Genomic DNA, 20,927 nt, shown 5'->3' on the forward strand with positions numbered 1-20,927 from the left:
TTCACACTGACCTCAGTAATAACTAAAAAAGGAGATGACAGCAGATCAATAAAGCAAAGAATGTTAAAGTGTAGAAAGGAACTGCAGATGTTGCTTTAAACCGAAGATAAACACAAAATGCTGGAGTAACTCAGCGGGACAGGCAGCATCTCTGGAGAGAAGAAATGGGTGACGTTTCGGGTCGAGACCCTTCTTCAGACTAGAATGTTAAAGCATTGACTTGCCATTAAAATTACATTCTTTTAATTAACATAGAGACTTTGATTCTGTTTGCCATGATTAGTTATTTAATAACAAACTCCATCACTGGTTTCCTTGGATTACCAGTGTTTTCTCCTCATGTTCACCCATCATGACAGCGTAAATAATTAGATGAACTCATTAAATGCTCATTAGGAAGTTATCCAACTACAGCTGGGCAAGAGGGAAGTGGGTTTGGCACTCTTTATTTGTTTTGCGTTGAATCTTGATTTAAAGACAGCCACAAACAATGTAATTAATGGAAGAAATTATCCTATTGTTTCCTTGTCAGACCTAAATGTGACTTCAGACCCCCAGGATGATGATTTGATCCTCAGTGGTTCTCTGAGATGACTTAGCAACCCTTTTGCTTGGTAATTAATGCCATCCTTGCTGGCAAAATCCAGTGAAATACTATGAAGCAGGAAGACCACAAAATTAAGATCTTGTACCACAAATTAGTGTTGCTTTTTTTGATTGGTTTTTGTCAAGAAAATAAAAGTTCTCAGCACCAAAGACAGTAATCACAGCTCTCTGATTTTCAAAAACATGCAACATCATTAATTAGGAAAATAAAAAGAGAGGTAAAAAAATCATAAAAATATATCTTTCATGATTAATGGAGAATCCCAAAATGCTTTTAAGTGATGTAATTAAGGATTAATAAATGGTAATTTCCCTGCTCTTTGAAAAATTGCCTTGGGTCTTTTTACCTTCAAGAGCACCTGGGACTTTGGTTTAACATTTCATCTAAAAGGTAGAACCTCCAACTGTGCAGCACTCCTTCAGCATTGCAGGGAAGCTTTGAACTTAGCCCTCCAGAGATTGACTTCATCCCCCAACCTCTGATTCCCAGACAAGAATATTACCATTTGAGTTGCATGAAACACATGATTATGAAAGCCTTTCACATGCAGTCACTTGCTTCAGGCAGCAACCACAAATTAATACAACGTTCAAGAGCAGAACATCAGAAGCTTGGGCAACAAGATTATTCTTGCAATGGTCATAATTTAAACTTTACAGGTGATTATGGATTAAGCCAGGTCTTTCATGGATAAATCACAAATCAATAGCAACTTCCACAGTAAAGCATTTACAATAAAAAAACACATTTCCACTTGAAAAGTTCAGGTAGTCTAGATCCTGAAATTTATGGGGTTGGAGGAGGGAGAACTGTTGCAAGGAATTGTCCAGAAACCTCAGGAATGCTGAAATCCTAACAGATTTAACAGCATTACTTTTATGTTATTTCTTTCTCATCTGCTGATGATTAGGTTGCTACCTGTGCCTGACCACTAGCAGCACAGCAGATAAAGCCTACTGAAAGGGAAAGCAGTGCAATGCCCAGCCTTTGCAACAAATTCGAACTTTACATATTGGTGTTGTTATTGGTTTATTATTATCATATGTATCATGAAAAACATTGTTTTAAAAAATATTAAAAGGGCAGCACAGTGGTGCAGTAGTAGAGTTGCTGCCTTGCCTTGGTTCGATCTGGACAACTGGTGCTGTCTATACGGGTTTATACATTCTCCCTGTGACCGCGTGGGTTTCCTCCAGGTGCTCCAGTTTCCTCCCACTCTCCAAAAGATGTACAGCTTTGTACGTTAATTGGCTTAGTAAATTGTAAAAAAATTGTCTTTCGGTTGTAGGATAGTGTTAGTGTAGGGTCTATCGCTGGTCAGCATGGACTTGGTGAGCCGAAGGGCCCATTTCCATGCTGTATCTCCAAAGTCTAAGTCTAAGTCTAAAGTCAATCCAGGTAGACTATACATGAGTACATCAGATAGTGCAAAAAAAAAGAAAATAATAGGGGGCAGAATATAGTGTGTCAGAGAACGTACAAAAATAGTGCAAAGGCTCCAAGTAGATTGGAAGATTGGAAAATGCATTGTTAGCATGTGTGAGATCTGTTCAAATTACTGATAACAATAGGGAAGAAGCTGCTCTTGAAACTGGTGGTACGTGCTTTCAAATATTTACATGGGGAGAAGATAGTATGACTGTGGTGTGTAAGCGCCTTGATTTTGTTGGCTGCTTTCCTGAGACAGCGTCAATAGTAGATGGAGTTGATTGGAGCTGGAAGGTCGTGGGAGGTGGCTGGGGGGGGGGGGGGAGAAACTGATTTGTGTGATGGACTGGTTACACAAAAAAGCTGGAGAAACTCAGCGGGTGCAGCAGCATCTATGGAGCGAAGGAAATAGGCAACGTTTCGGGCCGAAACCCTTCTTCAGACTGATCGGGGGCGGGGGGGGGGGGAACAAGAAAGGGAAAAGGAGGAGGAGCCCGAAGGCTGGGGGATGGGGGATGGGAGGAGTTAAACACTGTGTATACTCCACTGCGTTCTTAAACACTGTGTGATGGACTGGGTTGTGTTCGCAACTCTTTGCAATTTCCTGTGGTCTGGTTATACCAAGCTGTGATGCATCTGAATAGAAATAGTTAAGAGTCATTGCATTCTGAGGAAGTAGAGGCATTGGTGTATTTACTTGGGTGTAGCATAAAGAGGGTTGCACCAGGACAAATTATTGATGATATTTACACCAAGGAATTTGAAGCTATTGACCATCTCCATTTTGGATTGAAGTGAGTGTGGGATGTTGAGGGGGTGAGGGGCTTATCGAATCTTAGCAAACAGGATGAATGTGTTCAGGAACATTTCCTCAGGCAATATATAGAGGCCTTTACAAGGGATGGGGCAAAGCTTAACCTATTCTTGGGACAAAGAGCAGGGCATGTGACTGAGGTAACAGTGGGCTGCACTTTGGGACCAGCAACCACAGTTCTATTACTTTAGTTAAAGTCCAAAATTGGGGCAAGGGATATTATAATGATATTACACAGCAGCTTGCAAAAGTGAATTGTTATCTCACAAGTTTGAAGAAGTAACCAAGAAGGCTGATAACGACAGGGCCACAGACATAGTCCACCTGGAACTAAGCAAGACCTTTGATAAAGTTCTGCATGATGCTCTGGAAGGTTAGATTGCATTGGATCTAGGGAGAGCTAACTAATTGGATAGAGAATTGACTCGATTGGAAGAATCAAAGGGTGAAGGTGGAAGGTTGTGTTTTGGACTAATGATGTGTCTCGGGATGGGCCCATTGTTGTTTGCCATCTTAATTAACAATTTGGTGTACATAGCATGGCCAATAGGTTTACAGCAAGCGGCCATGGATTTTCAAATGGAGTATGATTCAGATAAGTGTGAGATGTTGGAGGTGTTGCATTTCAGGAAGACAAACCAAATAGATGCTTTCAGAGTGAGTAGCAGCCTAAGAGTGTTGTATTACAGAGGGATATAGGAGTACACATACATAGTTCCCTGAAAGAGGTGTCACAGATGGAAAGGGTGGTGAGGAGCGTTGGCATGCTGACATTCATCAGTAAGAGTAATTCAGGATGTTATATCACGATGTTATGTTACAGCTGTACAACACATTAGTGAGCCTGCACTTGGAGTACTTTGTTCAGCATTAGTCACCCTGCCAGAGTAATAAAGTCTTTATTCTGGAAAGAGTGCAGAGATGATTTACGAGGATGTAATTAAAGAACTGTTATAGGGGAATGTTGGGCAGGCTAGGACTTTAGCACTTGGACTTTTGGAGAACTGAGGATGATCTTATTGCAGTGTATAAAATCATGAAGGGTATACATTGGTTGAATGTACTCCCACTCCCAGATGGTCTGCTCTCACCACCTCCCCCAGACAGAATAATGATTGAGTTCTCCAGTTGCTCACCCCACCAGCCCAGCAGCCTCTGCATCCAACATAGAATTCTCCAACATTTCCGCTACCTTCAATGAGACCCCACCACCAGTCACATCTTCCCATTCCCACCCTTTTAACAACTCTCTCCACAATGGTTTGGTTTGCTTATCCCATAGGAGATGTAACACCCGCATGGGTACCTTGCAACCCAACCTAATAGAAACATAGAAACATAGAAATTAGGTGCAGGAGTAGGCCATTCGGCCCTTCGAGCCTGCACCGCCATTCAATATGATCATGGCTGATCATCCAACTCAGTATCCCGTACCTGCCTTCTCTCCATACCCCTGATGATCCCTTAGCCACAAGGGCCGCATCTAACTCCCTCTTAAATATAGCCAATGAACTGGCCTCAACTACCCTCTGTGGCAGAGAGTCCAGAGATTCACCACTCTCTGTGTGAAAAAAGTTCTTCTCATCTCGGTTTTAAAGGATTTCCCCCTTATCCTTAAGCTGTGACCCCTTGTCCTGGATTTCCCTAACATCGGGAACAATCTTCCTGCATCTAGCCTGTCCAACCCCTTAAGAATTTTGTAAGTTTCTATAAGATCCCCTCTCAATCTTCTAAATTCTAGAGAGTATAAAACCAAGTCTATCCAGTCTTTCTTCATAAGACAGTCCTGACATCCCAGGAATCAGTCTGGTGAACCGTCTCTGCACTCCCTCTATGGCAATAATGTCCTTCCTCAGATTTGGAGACCAAAACTGTACGCAATACTCCAGGTGTGGTCTCACCAAGACCCTGTACAACTGCAGTAGAACCTCCCTGCTCCTATACTCAAATCCTTTTGCTATGAAAGCTAACATACCATTCGCTTTCTTTACTGCCTGCTGCACCTGCATGCCTACCTTCAATGACTGGTGTACCATGACACCCAGGTCTCGCTGCATCTCCCCCTTTCCCAATCGGCCACCATTTAGATAATAGTCTACTTTCCCGTTTTTGCCACCAAAATGGATAACCTCACATTTATCCACATTATACTGCATCTGCCAAACATTTGCCCACTCACCCAGCCTATCCAAGTCACCTTGCAGTCTCCTAGCATCCTCCTCACAGCTAACACTGCCCCACAGCTTAGTGTCATCCGCAAACTTGGAGATATTGCCTTCAATTCCCTCATCCAGATCATTAATATATATTGTAAATAGCTGGGGTCCCAGCACTGAGCCTTGCGGTACCCCACTAGTCACTGCCTGCCATTGTGAATAGGAAGAGAATTCTCCAATTTCTCATGATACCCCAATACCCCAAACCCTGGTTTGCACACATTTCTCCCACCATATCCCACCACCCCAGTCACCCTGCCCGTTCTCCTCCTCAGTATGCTCATCTCCCTTTTATCCCGCCTCTTTTCCTTCCCACGTCCCTTTCCACATTATCCCTTACTCTGCCTTTACATTTTACACTTCCTGTTCTTTCCATATTTGACACCCTGTTGTCTCCACATCTTGCCTTTGTCACACACTCCATCCACTAGCCATGACTCCCTCACCCCCTCACCTGCACTCACCAGTCACTTTTCAAGCATTGCACCACTCTCATCTCTTTGTTTCTAGCTTCCTTCCTCCAATCCCATTCAGTCTGAAGAAAGGTTCCAACCCAATATGTCATCTGTCTATTCTCGCTATTGATGCTGCCTGATGCATTAAATTGTTCTTGCTCAGTCTTTTTATATATATATATATATATATATATATATATATATGTATATATATATATATATATATATATATATTAAATATATATATATATATATTAAAAAAGGCGGGTTGAAACATCTGTTTCTTTGCTGTGTGACTATGATAATTAAATTAAAGACTTATTTATTAAGTGATTTTTGCAGGGTATGACACAGGGAAACAATGAGTTTTGGATTCTTCTAGTCGGGCTAGAGTAACATTTGATCTACTGGCATAGATAGTAGAATCAGTGAACTAAAAGCTGAAGTTGGACTAAGGAAATACAGCAAAGAATTCTTGACGGTGGTCCAACTGGCAGACATGCAATGTTGAACAAGATGGGACGAATTTAAAGATTCTGATTTGTATTCTGTCAAAAAGCAGAACAATGAAGAGATAGAGGCAGGGTTGAAGATGAAAATTGGATCTCGGAGATCAGATGATCAAGGATGCAGGGAGACTGATTGACAACTCGGTGAATGTTTGCGATATCAAGAAGATTGGCATTAGTGCTTATCTAAACAACTGAACAGTAGGAGTCATTATTGAAAAGCCTGTTGGTTTTATCAAAGGAAATCAGATTGACTGTGTTCACATTTTCAAACCTCAAGGCGTCCGAGAGGCAGTAGATAAAATTAACATTGTAAAGGTTATGTGTAACGATAGCAAAATGTTATTATAATTGCTGAATATGTAATAAATGATGGAAATATGATGAGAAACAGGAGGCATAGAATGAAAGTGTCTGAGTTAACAATCATTAACAAGAACAGACATTGTACTTCTCTCAATCATCATTCTGCCGGTTTAAATCTTTAGCTACTTTGAAATATGCACCATATTCCCATCTCACGGGCCAAACAGGGGCTATAACTTATTTTGCACAAAGTGTTGGAGTAACTCGGTTGGTCAGGCAGCATCTCTGGAGAATGTGGATAGGTGATGTTTAGACTGATTACAGTGGGGGGGGGGGGGGGGGGGGGGTGAAGAAGAGAGAGGAAGCTGGAAGAGTGGAGGGGCTGAACAAAGCTGGTGGATGCTCTGATTTTCAGATTATTTCATGATTCACCCCAATCTGATGACCGAGTCCAAAGAAGGGTCCCAACCTGAAACATCCGCTATCCATGTCCTCTATCCAGATTAGTTATAGCACGCTAACTATTTTGACAATGATAATGAAAGATGAGTTATGAAACCTGCTCAAGCACTTTATATTGCTGACAGCACAACTGGTTAAGCACAAAAGACCAATATTTTTGCCTCGAGTGAACCATAGTCATGGCTATCATACCACTTGAAGTCTGAAAGTTCTATCACCCACTGAGGTGTATTTAGCAAACTATTGCTTTCCTGATTTACATAGAACATAGAACAGTACAGCATAGGAATGCGTCCTTCACCCCCACAATGTTTGTGGCAAACATGGTGCCAAATTAAGCTGATGCACGAGCCATATCCCACTATTCCCTGGACTTCCATGTGCCTATCTAAAAGCCTCTTAAACACCACTTTCACCACGCTTGCCAATGAGCTCCAAGTCCACACTACTCTATGCCTTTAAAACTTGCCCGCACATCTCCATTAAACTGGCTTTGCATGAAAAACATGTCTATTTATAGGTCACAGTCTATTTAATAACTTAGTATTATTTCTATCCTCATTTGCTATAAAATTCTTAAAGAACATTGCTACAACCAAGGCACTCCCGGGGATATGTAGGGAGACAAATGGTGACTGCTGTTGGAAGATTGCACACTGGTGATGAAAGATGTACTCTAGTTCGCCCAAAGCCTTTTGGTCTTCCAATCCAAGGGGATGCGCCCAATGGAATGCTGATGGTTGGCACACTCCAAAGCATAGATGTGTGTGCACCAAGGAACACAATGAAGCTACACTAAAGGTACAATAACAACATTTAAAACAACATTTAAAAGGCATTTGGACAGGTACACGGGTAGGGACGTTTTAAGAGATACAGGGCACATGCAGGTTAACAGGACTAATTTGGATGGGTTACCTTGGTCTGCATGAATAAGACGGGCCGAAAGGCCTGTTTCCATGCTATATGACCATGACTTTAAGCAAATGTTCTGCGGTGAAGGACAAGTTTTAGTGTCCTGGATACAGAGGATTTCAGTCTCACAAAGCGTTTCAATTGATGCATTGTTTGAAAATGAGACATCAGTACTTTTGACTTATTGTAAGTGAGTATTTAGCTGGTACAGCAAAAGAGGATCGTAACATGTCCCGTTAGTATTTCTGTAAATATTTTGAAGAAAGTATATTTTGAGGAAAAAATACTTGCTTTTCCTGGCAATCACATTTCCTGCACAGCAACCTTTCATGTCTCAGCCCAACCATTCATGATCACAGCCTACCCCTCATGCATGGGCCCCACTGCTCTTCTTCTTCTTGCGTATGGCCTGTACAGCCTAAAGTTGTATTGATCTTATTTGATTGTGCACACCAGGTTGATTGCATCCGTTTGTGCCTGGATCACGTGAAGGTTGCAATCGTCCACCCCGGCCGGCCCCACTGCTGACAAATGGTGAGAGCAGAGAGGAATGGCTTCACCTTATGCAAAGTAATTTAAGGCTGGACTCTCAAGTTTTCCTTCCTTGTATGGAACCTCAAATATATATATATATACTTTTTTTTTAAATCAGCTAATTTTAGGCATTTAGGAAAGAAACATAGAATAACAGGGGTAGGTGTTATTTGGTCTTTTGAGCCTGCTCCACAATTTAATCCGATCAAAGCTGATTTTTTACCTTATGACTATATTTCCTTGCTCGTCTCATACCCCTTAATGAATTTTAAGCCTGGTTTAAGCCTTTTTAAGCCTTAAAGTGACTTGATCTGCACAGTCTGTGAGTTAGATAATTCCATAGGTTCACTACCTTCTTCCCATCTCATCTCTAATTTTCTTACCTCATACATTGCGACTTTTACGTAATTTGATGTTCTCATGTATGGTATGATTTGCCTGGATAGTACACAATTTTTTTTTCACTATACCTCACTACATGTAAGAATAATAATGCAATACCAATAATCTATAAACTTTTTGGAAGATGAACAACTAGTGCATAGTTACCTCTTTTATCAACATAGAACACAGAACAGTGCAATATAGAAATACGCCCTTTAGTCCACAATAGCTGTGCTAAACGTTGTGTCAAGTGAAACTACTCATATGGAGTATGTGGAGGATTTATTGTGTTTCAGTCCCGGTAATAAACTGTTACCATTTTTGTTAGAGTTCCATCTAATGATGACACCATTTTCTCACCTTCTATTTCTCCAGGGAAAGACCTGCAGAGTTACCTGGGGAAGGAAAAGAAGGACTCTGTCCTGTACACCATCCGATGTTAAATGCTTGCTTCATGGCTTTCAGCCTTCATTATTAGTTTATTTTATTCTGTTTCACATGCTGTTGTTGTTTATGTCAACGTGACAAGAATTCTGATGCAAATGTGCACAACCAATTTATTCCTCATTGGCAATGAAATTCTCTGGCTAGACCAACAAGTGATTCTAAAGTATCAACACATATATTCTGAAGAAGGGTCTTGTCCCGAAACTTCACTCATTCCTTCTCTCCAGAGATGCTGCCTGTCCCGCTGAGTTACTCCAGCTTTTTGTGTCTTTTTGTTGATTTAAACCAGCATCTGCAGTTCCTTCTTACACACAACACATAGTAAGAGGTCATTTAGCCTAACATATGCCAATGATTATCCTCAACAATAGATTATTTTTTCCCTTGAGCCCAACTAGTTTCCTTTATAAAGGAAGATAGACAAAAAAGCTGGAGTTACTCAGCGGGACATGCAGCATCTCTGGAGAGAAGGAATGGGTGATGTTTTTCGGGTTGAGACCGTTCTTCAGACTAGTTGAACTCAACCCTTTTATTACTCCTGCACTTTGCATCCTCTATAAAGGACGCCAAGTGCAGGAGTAACACAACGGATCAGGCAGCAGCTCTGGAGTACATGGATAGGTGATGTTTCGGGTCGTGCTTCTTCAGACCCGATTCTGTTCTCGACCCTAAACCTCATCTATCTATTTTCTCCAGGGATGCCTGCCGAGATACTCCAGCACTTTGTGACCTTTTGTGTCCAGCAGCTATACTCCAGCAGCTATAATTGTTTATTCTCTAGTCTTTAATTCATCGATATTAGTCACCTTATCTACTCTCACAGTCCAGTACCCTCTGTAGAAAGATGTTCCTCCTACATTCCTCAATGAACTAATTAGTGATGACCATATATTTGCAGTCCTTTGTCTTCTTACACTTGCCATTTGGAACATCTTCATTGTTCTGTTTAATATGATCTTTTTATAATATTAAAGATTATTGCAAATACTACTCACATTTTTCCCTCGATGGGATAAACATCTTCCCGTCGCCTTCCAACCTATATTTCCAAAGTTTTTTAAGTTTTAATTGTTTATTTAAAAAAATAAACTGCTTTTCAGGACGAAACTCTTGCAGGACCTTCCATTGATGATGTCACAATGCCATCTCACAGACGTCCAATCACAATGGATCTCATTTACAAATGACATCACAATGGGACAGGGCTGGGAGATTGCAATCTTCACGTGGTCCGTCCTGTTTCAACGAATGCAATCAACCTGGCGTGCACAATCAAATAAGATCAAATAAAACAAGTTGTCCTACAACATAAGGCTGTACAGGCCATACACAAGAAGAAGAAGACAATGGGACAACTTCGCATGGAGAGCCTTTCATGGGGACGCTGGAGGCCTCCCATGAATGCTGGAGAGAGGGAGAGACAGAGGGAGGGAGACAGAGACAGAGAGACAGAGACAGAGAGACAGAGAGAGAGACAGAGAGAGAGACAGAGAGAGAGAGAGAGAGAGACAGAGAGAGAGACAGAGACAGAGAGAGAGACAGAGAGAGAGAGAGAGACAGAGACAGACAGAGAGACAGAGAGACAGAGAGACAGAGAGACAGAGAGACAGAGAGACAGAGAGAGAGACAGAGAGACAGAGAGACAGAGAGACAGAGAGACAGAGAGACAGAGAGAGCAGAGAGACAGAGAGACAGAGAGACAGAGAGACAGAGAGACAGAGAGACAGAGAGACAGAGAGACAGAGAGACAGAGAGAGAGAGAGAGAGAGACAGAGACAGACAGAGAGTGCCCGCAACCCCCCCCCCCCCCCCCCAGGCCAGCATTAAATATTTTCTTTGAAACACTTAAAAAAGAGGATATCTTTTTCTTTAAAGAAGGAACACCCAAAGAATTACTCCCAGGATCTTGTAGCTTCTTACTTGTAAATAAAAGCAGTGCAAAAGCACAAGCAAAGATGAGCAAAATGGTTGAACTGAAAAAGAGTTAATGAGTTATTATTGATAAAATCAGAGGAACTTATTGTTGTGATTATTACTCTGATATGCATGGTTATAATACACACAAATATTCATATTGCTCCTAAATATTATTGAAATGCTCGCAATTGGAGGTGCAGACTCACTGTGAGGGAGTTTCACTCCAAATGCTATCTCTGACCACCTAGATTATGGCATCATTACACTAATACTTTTGGCAGAAATGTGGTAACATTAACTTTAGTTTCCATGTGTTTTTATCTGTTTGTTATTTTTGTCAGCTGTTGGAAAATCTGGGATAGATACATTTCAGTTCCTATGCTAAAGGATGATCTGCTTCCAATATGTTAAAAAAAATAAACACGCATTTTGTGTGTGGTTATTTTTAAATATTTCCATAGGATCCATGAGTTTTTCCATTTCATAATACCATACATATTCTTAAACATCTTACCACTTCAATATATTCTTGTGGAATTGTTCTATCTTATTGTCGTACAGTATTTCATGCTTTGAATTGATGTTTTATTGATACTGCATGGTCGAGCTTAACAAAGATAAAAATATACCAAGAAAAATCTTAACTTGTTTTCTTATACATAAAGGGCCAGTACCACTTTCATAGTACCTATTTTTAATTTGCATGATTTAAAGAGCACTATTTTATTATAAACTCAATACATTGATTAGATTGGAGTTTTTAGCCTGAGCAATTGCAATGGCAAACCAAAGAACTAGTTGTTGCATTACAGAACCCATAGAGGCTATTGATCTATTGTACTGGGTCCTTTGTACCACCACCCACTTAACCCCAGTTTGTCATTCTCCCTGTAAATTATTTAGCTCAATGTATTTATTGAATTTTCTTTCGAATCAGATGATTCTCTTTTGAATATGCCTTCACCTTTTAGATGTGTGTTTCTGATCATAATAACTGACTGCACACTAATATATTTCTCTGTGATGCCTCTGGTCTTTTTTTGCCAATCTATCTCCACTTTTTAATGAACTCTTCTGATACCAGCAACCATTTCTCCTTAGTTATCTAAGCAGGACATGATTATCTGCAGCCGTCCCTCCCCCACCCGACTCCATTTGGCAATCAACCCTTTATGGCATGTATCCACCTATCATTTACTAACTCTTGCCCCATCTCGCTCTCCCACCACTCTATTCTGGCTATCTCGTCTCTACTCTTTCAGTCAGATGAAGGATATCAACACTAGTCACTTTATTTCTATAGCACTAAATATTTACAGTCCATTTCCTTCCACAGATACTGCCGAACACGCTAAGTTCCTCCAGCAGCTCTAGATTCCAGCATCTTGTGCACACATTACCTCATTCATATCTTCTTTAAATCTTATCTGATATAATTGAACAACCCTACTTTCCCTAGACCAGGGATGGGGAACCTTTTCATGTTGGAAGGTCACATTCAGTTAGCTGTAATCTAATAAGGCCGCATCCAAGAAACTTCAATTAGATATACTTCAAAATGTACATTATTTTGTTAAAATAGCCCACATGACTTACTAATGTTTTAATTGTGGCCGTCAGTCGGGGAGGATTATGTCGTTGAATCTTCTTTTACTCTTTGATATTTTAAATACGTTCATTTTAAGATTAAAATAAAAATAGTAAAAGAGGAACAAAAACATATTAATAAAAATAAAATAATTTGTTCTGCAAATTTTGGATTCATTCAAAAGGCCGTACTTAATGGCCTAGAAGGCTGCATGTGGCCTTAAGGTCGCAGGTTCCCCACCCCAGACTCTTCATGTAACTAACATCGCTCATCGTTGACATCTTTCCAAAAGTACAGCAACAAGAATTTTACTAACTATTCCAGCTGAAGAATAAAGATTTGTCATGACTTTCTTACATGTGGCTTCTCATCCTCAATTGATACAATAAGATTTCTCACACACATTGATAATAGCTTTCTCAACATGTCATACTACCTTAAAATATCTCTGTGCATAAACTCCAGATTTCTCTGTCCATTTCATTTCATAAAGGATTTAAAAGCAAGCTAATGAGCAAAACCCAGCACAATGTTGATTCTTTGTGCTCCAGTCAAATTACCTTTTCTCTTTCCTTATCTAAATTCATCAATATCACTCTCATATACTTTTCCAGATCCCATTAAAAGCACCAATACTATTCACTTTAGACATGATTGATAAAAGTGTCAACGTTTTGGAAGGCAGGAAAATGGGGTTGAGAGGGAAAGATAGATCTGTGTATTGTATTTTTGTTTCCAAAGTGTGTGTTGGTAATGTGCTCTGAGTACTGACCCACAATGTCGTCAGAGTGTGTTGGAAGGAACTGCAGATGCTGGTGTAAACCAAAGATGGACAGAAAAAAGCTGCAGTAACTCAATGGGACAGGCAACATCTCTGGGTGACACAAAGTGCTGGAGTAACTCAGTGGGACAGGCAGCATCTCTGGAGAGAAGGAATGGTCTGAAGAAGGGCCACAATCTGAAATCTCATCCATTCCTTCTCTCCAGGGATGCTACCTGTCCCACTGAGTTGTCTGCCCATAATGTTGTATGTCCATTTCCCTCCACAGATCTTGCCTGACACCGAGTTCCTCTGTCAGTTGCTTGTTATTCTAAAATTTAAATTCATCTGGTCATTAATAAATACAGTAAATAGCAGGGAGAGTGAGCAGCATGAAGGCGGCGTGAACACCGGATCCGTCCCAGGTGCACTGCATGTGGAGCTGTGAGCTCTGCAGCTCCCCGACTTGTGAATTCTTGCTTGTCTAACAACCCCCCCCCCCCCCCCCCCCCATGCCCCCAATGCCGCGTTTCTTCCGTCCCAGCCTTGGGTTAAACTTTACTCCGCTCTCTCGATTATAGCAGACAATCAGGATTAACAGACACCATCCCCCTCCTCTCCAAGGTTCGTTATTGTGAGGGCCTACTGTAGCAAATATTGTAGTGTGCTCAATATCTGTCTCTGGAGAATACCACTGGACCCACGTCTACCTTAAAAAAACATCTTAAAAATGTTTCTAGAATTAGAAACATTTCTAGAATTCATTCATTTTTCTCATAGTATGGAGAAGGTTAAAGTGGGAATTGATGGATTCAAGATCATGAAGTATCTGGAACAAATGAAAATAAACTGTTCTAATTGCCAGGGCAGTAGAACAGAATATTTAGATTTTGGATGATTGATAAAAAGAACCAGCATTGACTTAAATTACTAAATGGTTACATCCCGTTAATCTAAAGGGCTTTACTTTCACATATCTGGTGCTTTGTCTCTTGGAAGTCCACATCCAAAATCATAACACACTCGTTTAACCTTTCTGTCATTTCACTGAAGAGCCCAATCAAGTTAATCAAGCATAATTTGCCTTTAACAAATCTATGCTGACTTTTACTCAATACCTCATAATTTTCCAAATGTCAGCTAGCTTCAACCTGAATTACTGTCTTTAAAAAACTCCCTCCGACTAATGCTTGACAAGTAATTTTCAGACTGATTGTTGAGCAATTTGGCTTCTGGTGGCTCCTGCATTCCTTCCTGTCTATCTAGGTCATCACCATATCTATCCAAACAAGACTTGAAAAGAAATGTATGTTAGAAGTGTCTTTTTAAAAAAATCAGACTCTTCAATTCGGTAAGCAGACTAAATAAGATGTTTACAGAATAGTTAGATCTTTGTTTTGAGATACGTTTATCATTTCTCCAGATTTTATCCAGCTTGTTAAAAGTACAGTGTTTTATGAACGCTGGCTGCTGACATCAGTGGCACAATTAACATAGAAATATATCTCGAACTGCCTTGCAAAGGTGTGGAATGGAATGTTAGGAAGTGTAAATTAAAGTTTTTAACAAATAAGTGGGTACTAACGATGATATTTAAGTCAAAGGGTGTTGCAGAACAGGGGAAAAATTCCCAAATTTTCGTGACTGAAGGCAACAAACTACAGATGCTGGAATCTTGAGCAAAACACCAAGTGCGGGAGGAACTCAACAGGTCAGGCAACTTCCGAGGAAGGAATGGACAGGCAACGTTTTGGGCTGAAATCTTTCTTCAGTAGAAGTAGAACTCCACAGAAGTTGAATTTTTCCAGCACTTTGTGTTTTGGAATGAAGGGAGAATAGATTCAGAAAAGGCCCAAATCTCTGGAATGAAGAATTGTTGGATTAATGGAGCTGCCAGAGACAATGATAAGACGAAGGGTAATGATGAAAAGAGACTTCAGTGCATGGATGGAAATTATCAATTTGAAGTTCAACAGGCTCCTGCGAGCATAAAGTTTGATTAAATTCAATAAAAATTGATTGTGTTCTCGTCAGTTGGATGGACAACTGCACTTTTAGAATATGGCCAAGCAGTTAACAAGAAAATCTGTACAGCAATGTCTTTTTTATGTTGCCTGTATTATTCCAGATCTCTTCATATCAATAAGTAATAACAAATAATCAGAAGTTAAAAATGTACCTGGGAATTTTACCCTTCTTATGCATACATTTCATTAAAAAGTCACACAGGATTTTTAGTTCTAAAATTAATTTACATAAATTCCTGTTTTATCTGCTGAGTTTTATATTTATATACTTCCAGGTTGGATGGAAAACCCCCCCACCCGATTAAAACATCACCTATGCATGTTCTCCACAGATTCCACCTCACCTGCTGAGTTACTTCAGTGTTTTTTGGGGGGGGGGGGGGGGGGGGGGGGTTAATTCACCTTTAGTTTTTAAATATATTCTCCCTGAACCTAGCAATGCCTACTTATCACAAAGAGTCTTTTTGGCTTTGTATATAATTAGAAATACTACTAGTGACATAGGTGACAAGACTAATCCCTGCTATGTTCCAGAGCATATGCTCCAATAATCTTCACTTTAACACAGCATTCTACTCCTACAGAGCTCCTAATGTTCCTGTCTTTCTTAATAACTGCATAAACAATGTCAGTGCAGATCCATATTATGATTTTTTGTTCGAAAGAAACTAATGAGAATGTCACATCTATTTATTTGTAATTTTTATAGTGATATTACGCTGTGCAAATATTTAATAACCATATAATCTTCTGTTTCAAAACTTGACTTGCTCTTCATTCATTGACTTGTCATCAACCATACCAGTGCAATCCAACCTTAAGACTGGCATATATTTTATGGCATTACCCATGGAGATTCCCAGGACATACTGTTATTCTTCACAATGTGAACTACAGATGTTGCTTTAAACCAAAAATAGACACAAAATGCTGGAGTAACTCAGTGGGACAGACAGCATCTCTGGAGAGAAGGAATAGCTGACGTGTTGGGTCGAGACCTTTCTTCAGTCTCAAGAGTTACTCCAGCATTTTGTATCTATCTTCGATTATTCTTAACAATGTCAGTTCAACTTCCATTATGCTGCCGATGTTGGAAATAGTGACTGCATAATACCCGACTGACAATATCACACTTCTGGTCACATTGGATAACAGCCATTTAATCTTGGAAACACAAGCCTATGTTTTTTTTTAAAGATTATATTTAAGTAATGAATTAATTTAAATTCATGAAAGTATTAGTATTCATGCAGTGAAAATGTAAAATTCAAATATTAAAATGAAACAATATTAATTAGTTGGAATTATTTAAATCAGCTTTTAACTTTTTGGAATAATTGCATGGGTTGAACAGTTTGAAATATAAAGTAATATTCACTGATGGAAATTTAAACAATTATGACCAAATGAAGGCTGCTTGATGAAGCAAAAGATTAAATTAAATGACTATCCACTTGCAAATATTTTGGCCTGCAAAAGATACAAAGACACAAGACCTGGAGAACGTGGATAGGTGATGTTTCGGGTCGGGACCCTCCTTTAGACGGATTGTGGGGAAGGGGAAGGAATCTGGAATAGGGGAGGGGCAGGACAAAGCATGGGACGTCACCTGCTGAGTTGCTCCAGCACTTAGTGTCTTTTTTGTAAAACCAGCATCTGCAGTTCCTTGTTTCTCAATATTTGGAAAGTTGGCCTAGGAAGATGAGAAGGTGCTCTCACGATAGCAGACTAAACCTCTCTGTAGGCGGCATTTGTGGTGATATTTGGGGGGGCGCTGCAGTGGCAGCAGCCTGTCAGCAGCGCGTTAGTTTTTTTTTCAACATTTTTATTTTTTTAGTTTTAGTTTTAAAGTATGTTTTTGATGTTTCTCAGTGTGTTTTGTGTGGGGGTGGTGTGGGGGGGTAAGGGGGAAACCGTTTCGGCTGCCTCCTCCACGGAGAGGCGACTTTTTCCAGGTCGCCTCCCCCGTGGCCTGACAGCAAGGATCGACACGCCCGGGGCTTCAGCGGCGGGCGCAGCGTGGACTCTCAGCGTGGAGCGGGTGAGCCCTCGCTGGGGCTCGCTGGAGGGAAGCGCTCCGTTTCGCTGGCCCAGGGCAGCCGGCAGCCTGAAGTCGCGGTCTGCACAGCTCCAGCTGGCGCGGCGTCTACAGCCTGGGATCCCTCGTGGGGGACCCGGGGGAAGAAGAAGCCATCACTGCCGGCCCGCGGTCAACTTCTACCGCGGGTCCGGCATGGACTTACCATCACCCCTGGAGGGGAGCTTCGATCACCGGCCCTGCGGTCTGCGGTGCTTCTGGCTGCGGCGCGGCGGGAACCTTAAATCTCCGGTGGGGAAGAGCCGATCCTGGACTTACCTTGCCTTTGACTTTGTCCCTTACCATCTGGACGCCCGCAGCAACGGCTGCAGAGGGTGGAGGTCCCGACCACGGGGGAAAATGGAGGAGGTCTGGCCAAGTTCTGTGCCTTCCACCACAGTGATGAATGCTGTGGTGGATGTTTGTGTTACATTTTTATTGTGGTTGTGTGTTCTTTATTATTGTACCGCTGCTGACAACCCAAAATTCCACCGATCCTGGTTGTGTGGCAATAAATTCTATCAATCAATCAATCAATCAATTTTAAAGTATGGGCCTCCCCAAAGTATCACAGGCAACTAAAAAATGAATAAGGTAGGAAAAAAACTTAAATGATAATGCATGATGGCAAATATTCAGATAGATAGAGAGACAAGCCTTGGAGACTCGATCTGTAAAATATTCCGAAAGAATATTACATAAATTATGAAGAAATTTAACTTAAAATTTTAAATGGTAATAGAAGATAGAAAAATATGGAAGTGGAAGGTATTGGGAAATTACTCAGGAAAGCGTCTGGATTATTATTGTGGTCTTAGGGCTGTGACGGCATTGAGACTGCATAATAAAGGTTGTAAACTGTAATTTCTTAAAGCCAAATCCAATAGTAGTAATACAGCTCGCTTCAGTTATGAGAAAGCTCTCCAACGCGCTTTCTCAAAACTCCCAGCGGGCAGCTGCGGCAGACACCTCCCAGCAGGCCACGGAGGAGCCAAGGCTGGAGCCTGGCTGTTAGGAGCCCATGGCTGACAGAGTCGATGGTGCCCATGGCCGGCCACTGGGTTGATGGAGCCCTCGGCTGGGGCCTGAGTCTGCGTCATGGATGCGTATGAAGAGGACCCGGCAGCAATAGTGGAGAGGTCGTGCGGCGATCGATGATGGCGCCGATGGACGGATGAGGACGGACCACATGGAGTGAGGACTCCACTGCTGGGGGAAGGAACAAAGGAGGACTTGGTATGGGGGGACCGTCAAGAGGGAGGGGGAAGAACAATGGGGACCCGGCGCATGAGTACCACCGTGACGGGGGGGGGGGGGGGGGGGGGTGTGAAATAAGGGGGACTTGGCGCGGAATATTTTGTAACTTTGTAAACACCCATTATGTGGAGACTATTTGTATACCTTAGGTAGGCAAGCAAAGAATTTCACGTGGACTTGTCATTCATTCATTCAAGTGCTATTTGGAACTTTAGGCTCCGCTAATGGCTCTACATACAGGTGGTGCCGTATGATTGCAGCCTCACCAAAGTTCTGCCTCGCCCTTTTCTTCTTTTGTTGTTTTTAGTCTGTTGTTAAATATATGTTTTAGTGTAGCTTTAGTTTTGTATTATGTGGGGGGTGGGGGAAACATTTTAAAATCTCTTTCCTCGACGGAGATGCAACTTTTTCCATATCGTATCTCCGTCCGCACTGCAGCCAAACATCGAGGAGCTGGCCGTCCCTCTGGGGATCGATGCTGGGGAGCTCCAACTGCAGGAGCCTGCAGACTTAACATCATGGAGCTGGTGGCCCCTTGGTTAGGGTTAGAATTCAGGAGCTCAAACCGCAGGAGTTTCAAGTGCCCCGATCACGGGAGCTTCGTTCACCGGCTGCGGGAGCTTCGATCGCCCCAACTGCGGATGGTTGGACTGCCGGGCTGCAGGAAAACGAGGAAAGAAGAAAATACTTTATTGCCTTCCATCAAAGTGAGAAATGTGGGGAGCCGCTGTGGTGAATGTGTATGTTAACATTTATGTAGTTGTATGTCTTGTTGCTTTTTTGGTATGACTGTATGGCAAATTCCTTGTAACATTCCTTGTATGTTTTTACATACTTGGCTAATAGATTAATTACAATTACATCATGGCTCCTTGACAGAAAATTGCTTATGCACTGACTTTAATATACTGCCAAAAGTCATTGTAAGTTGCAAAGAAAAAGAAACAAGAGAATGTATTAAACATCAAGACATATCTTAGAAGCTCACTTTTAACCCAGGTGACTGCATCACTTTCTGGTACTAATGGTGCAATCTGCACACCCCCAAATCCTTGCATAGGCAAAATGATGAGCATAGTAACAATGATAAGCAGTTTGAGAGTTTGAGAAGATGATTCTAGGGAGAATTTTGTTAATAATGGTTAGTCCAAGTAATTGAATTGGGGTAGGTCAAGGGGATGTGCATGGTAATATTGTAGAGGAAGTAGTTAGAAATTGTTAGAACTGTGGGTGATCAAGTTGTGACCATTGATTACATCTGTGCTGAGATAGAAGCAAATTCATTGTTGCTCAGTGAGAAAAAAGGCTGCAATTTTCACTGCAATTCTAGCTTAGCTTAGGTTTATTATTGTCATGTATACCGAAGTTCAGTGAAAAGCTATTTTGCATGCTATCCAATCCGTTCAGATAATTCTATCCATAAATAAAATCAATTTGAATTTGAGTACAATAGTTTGTGCAAAGGGGAAGATATATAGTGCAGAATACAGTTCATTTCCATATACAAAGTCCAATGTCCGCAATGGGGTAGAGGTGAACCAGACAGTGCCCGAGCTGAAGAAAGGACCATTCAGAAGCTTGATAACAGAGGGGAAGAAACTGTTCTCGAGACTGGTAGTGCATGCTATCGAGATTTTGTAACTTCTGCCTGACGGTGCAGAGAGAAGGAATGACCAGGGTGGCCATTACAGTATGTCAGTCCAATATAATCAAGTCTTTGATTATGTTAGCTGCTTTCCTCAGGCAATGGAGTAGCAAGATGGATTCAACAGTGGCTGAATGGGAGATGCCAGAGAGTAATGGTGGATGGTTGTTTGTCAGGTTGGAGGCCAGTGGCTAGTGGGGTGCCACAGGGATCTGTGTTGGGTCCACTGTTGTTTGTCATGTACATCAATGATCTGGATGATGGTGTGGTAAATTGGATTAGTAAGTATGCAGATGATACTAAGATAGGTGGGGTTGTGGATAATGAAGTAGATTTTCAAAGTCTACAGAGAGATTTATGCCAGTTGAAAGAGTGGGCTGAAAGATGGCAGATGGAGTTTAATGCTGATAAGTGTGAGGTGCTGCATCTTGGCAGGACAAATCAAAATAGGACGTACATGGTGAACGGTAGGGAATTGAAGAATGCAGTTGAATAGAGGGATCTGCGAATAACTGTGCACAGTTCCCTGAAAGTGGAATCTCATGTAGATAGGGTGGTAAAGAAAGCTTTTGGTGTGCT

Source organism: Leucoraja erinacea, chromosome 5 (assembly GCF_028641065.1).
Source record: "Leucoraja erinacea ecotype New England chromosome 5, Leri_hhj_1, whole genome shotgun sequence".
Classification (NCBI taxonomy): domain Eukaryota; kingdom Metazoa; phylum Chordata; class Chondrichthyes; order Rajiformes; family Rajidae; genus Leucoraja; species Leucoraja erinaceus.